The following is a 3,792-nucleotide window of genomic DNA, read 5'->3' as shown; positions in this document are numbered from 1 at the left end:
ATGTTTACACAAATACTATCCATCAATTAAAATAAAGCTACTTTGAACAAACATAAGAAAAAAGAGAATAAAGCCAGCTTACCACTTCCAGTCCTCTGTCCAAGTTGCCATCAGATGGAGGCGGGGGCGGGAGGATAACCAACAGAGAGGGAAGTTTACTTAAGAGAATTTGATCATCTGTTTTCTTCCTGCCTATAGTGCCAGGCATGTTAATTACAGCCTCATCAGAAGTCCGGTAAACATGTGACTCTGAGCTCACTTAATGAGTGTTATTATCCTTTTAAAAATGCTGGCTTCAGCAATTACACACTAATCAAGAGCAGTGTTCAGTGGTGAGATCCAACCCAGGGCAACCCAAGAGGCCAGCTCACACTTCTGCCTTGGAGAACGGAGTGCGGAAGCGGCAGCTCTCAGCCCACTCCCGCCTTACTCTCCTGAGGCCAAACAGAGAAACTAGAGCCTTCCAGTGGCAACAGCGTTTCTAGAATTAGAAGTCCAGGCTTGTACCCTCCCAAAGCTTCCAGTTCAAAAAACTCCTGCAGTAAGAAATCCATATGAACTAGCACGGAGCAACTAATAGTGATTCTCCCCTTAGTCTCCTCGACCCACCCACTTTTTTTTTTTTTGAAGATTTAATGAAAGGCAGAGAGATAGAAATGAAAACAGAAAGATCTTCCATCCACTAGTTCATTCCCTAAATGGCTAAAAATGCCAAGTCTGGGTCAGGGTAAGGCAGAAGTTCCATCAGGTTCCCCCGTTTGGGTAGCAGGAGTCATCTGCTGTGTTCCCAGTCACATTAGCTGGGAGCTGGATCAGAGGCATAGCAGTGGAACCCCAACGAGCACTTTGGTATGTATGGGATGCCAGCATCACAGTTGGTACCTTAGTCGGCTGGGCCACAATGTTGCCCTCTTCCCCCACTGTTATCTTTTAGATAACAGGTCAACTGGAAGGGAAGGAAAGTACCTTGGATCATAGGCCAATGCCTATGCAACTGGCCCCCAATGCTAAGTATACTGACTTGTTATTTTGGTACCTGTAGAAGGAACTGCTGGTAACATCTGCAGCAGAGGACTGGATTAGTTAAGTAGGAAAATTTCACTAGGGATGTTGGGGGCTAGGGACCTGGAGCGTAAAGTCAATCTTGAAGGGTAGGAATTCAGTTCCAAAGCCTCTGTCAAAGGACCCCAAGGATAGTGGGAGGGGCCAGCACACCATCTGTAATGAGGTATGTAGCATAAGCGGCACAAGGAAGTTCTTTTATGACTTGGGAATAGGGACTGCTGGCAGGAATGGGGCCTCATAAAGTCCACAAAGCCCTTCTGTTGATACTTTGCTGGAGTCTGGTTGGAAAATGGGAACAGGGCCAAGATTCCATGAGGTCAGAGGCTTAAGTGGGGCCCACCCCACATTCCCTAAGCTACCTTTCTCTGAGCATGAACCACGAGACAATCCCAGCACATCAGGAATCTTTTTTTTTTTACCCAGTGATTGCAACCACCAGCTGATCAGGGCCATGGACTGTGCCGGGCCCTGTACCTGCTAGCACATACAAGAATCTGGTTTGAGAACACCTCAGACAAAGTTTCTTTGGAGATTTCCCCAATCGACATGCTGGACTCAGAACCCTAACCAAGAAAAGAGAGAAGACAGAACAGGTCAATTAACCATCTCAGCTATATGTTGGCAGTGAAATACAGGGCAGAGACTCTATGATGGACTGTCAATCAGTGGATTCTTCAACGACCTCATTGTGCTTGGAGTGGCAAGATTGGCAGCAATTCATAACTGGTGAACTATCAAGAACCTCGGAGCATACCCTACATGCGGGATCTGGGGAGGGTGGGAAATTGGGTGGGCCTTCTCCCTTAATACCTCCCCTTTAAACATGAAGGAAACAATATGGAAATAGTCTCTCCCACTTTCCTGTAGCCCTTGAACATTTTTACCCCAAATAACTATGTAAAGATTCTCAAAAATATAATAAAAAGTCAGATACATACAGAGAGGAGGAGAGACACAAATATCTTCCAACTGATGATTCACTCCTCAAGTGACTGCAACGGCCAGTGCTGTGCCGATCTGATGTCAGGAGCCCAGATCCTCTTCCTGTTCTGCCACGTGGGTGCAGGGTCCCAAGGCTTTGGGCCATCCTCAACTGCTTTCCCAGGTGACAAGCAGGGAGATGGATGGGATGTGGGGCTGCCGGGATTAGAACTGGCACCTATATGGGATCCTGGCGTGTGCAACACGAGGCCTTAGCCACTAGGCCACTATGTTGGACCCTTAAGATTTTTTTAAAGATCTCTCTCTCTCTCTCTATATATATATATATATATTTATTTTTATTGGAAAGGCAGATATACAGAGAGGAGGAGAGATAGAGAGGAAGATCTTTTGTTTGTTGATTCACTCCCCAAGCGACTGCAATGGCTGGAGCTGCGCCAATCTGAAGCCAGGAGCCCAGAGCTTCTTCTGGGTCTCCCACACGGATGCAGGGTCCCAAGGCTTTGGACTGTTCTAGACTGCTTTCCCAGGCCACAAACAGGGAGCTGGATGGGAAGTGGGACCTATGGGATTAGATCCTGGGGTGTTTACGTCAAGGACTTTAGCAACTAGGCCCAAGATATTTTTTTGAAAGGCAGATTTATGGAGAGGAAACAGAGAGCCTGCATCCATAGGTTCACTCGGCAAATGACCACAATGGCCAGAGCTCAGTTGATCTAAAGCCAGGAGTCAGAAGCTTCTTCCTGGTTTCCTCTGTGGATGCAGGGTTCCAGGGCTTTGGGTCATTCTCTCCTCCTTTCCCAGACCATAAGCAGGGAGCTGAATGGGAAGTGGAGCAGTTGGGATACAAATCGGTTCCCATGTGGGATCTTAGCACTTGCAAGTGTAGGATTTAGGCACTCTGCTATTGTACCATGCCCTACCTCTGCTTCTGATCCAGCTTCCTGCTAATGCAAACCCTGGCAGGCAACTCAGACAGTTAAATTCCCTGATACCCACATGAAAAACCCCACTGGAGATTTGGGCTCCTGGCTTGACCAATCCGACCCAGTTGTAAGGCATTTGGGGAGTGAATCAGTGATGCGAGACTTTTGCCTTTCAAAATTCTAGTCAGGCCTGGCACAGTAGCCTAGCGGCTGAAATCCTCACCTTGGACGCCCTGGAATCCCATATGTGTGCTGGTTCATGTCCTAGCAGCCTCAATTCCCATCCAGGTCTCTGCTTTTGGCCTGGAAAGTAGTAAGAGCACAGCCCCAAAGCTTTGGGACCCTCCACCTGTGTGGAGTAAGTTCCTGGCTCTTGGCTTCCAATCAGCTCAGCTCTGGTTGTTGCAGCTACTTGGGGAGTAAATCAGCAGATGGAAGATCTTCCTCTCTGTAATTCTGCCTTTCCAATAAAAATAAATACATCTTAAAAAAAAAAAACAAAACAGTTCTAGTCAGTGCAAGCACTGGCACTGGCTCTCATCCTGTGTCTTGCACTGGGTGGGGAAGCCAGGAGCCAGGGATTTTGGTATTCCTCTCTGAGCTGGACTTACCTCTAACTATTTTGGTACTTTCCTGATGTCCCCCCAAGCAATCCCACCACCTTAAACCAACCCTCCCACCAAACGTTTGAGACCTTTTCCCTCTCCCCTGCAACCTCTGTACTACACATAGCCACTCAAAGTCACTGTGCACTGGAGTAATATTTATTTTTTTTCCTTGGCAAAAAGTCAAGTGCTACATTTTTAAAAACAGAAAAATCTCAAAACAATCAAACTCATTACCCATCGCAGACGAGGGT

The sequence above is a fragment of the Ochotona curzoniae genome, unplaced genomic scaffold (assembly GCF_017591425.1).
Source record: "Ochotona curzoniae isolate NIBS_2020 unplaced genomic scaffold, NIBS_Ocur_1.0 scaffold_3208, whole genome shotgun sequence".
In the NCBI taxonomy this organism is placed as follows: Eukaryota; Metazoa; Chordata; class Mammalia; order Lagomorpha; family Ochotonidae; genus Ochotona; species Ochotona curzoniae.
Note: the sequence above shows the minus strand (reverse complement) of the source record.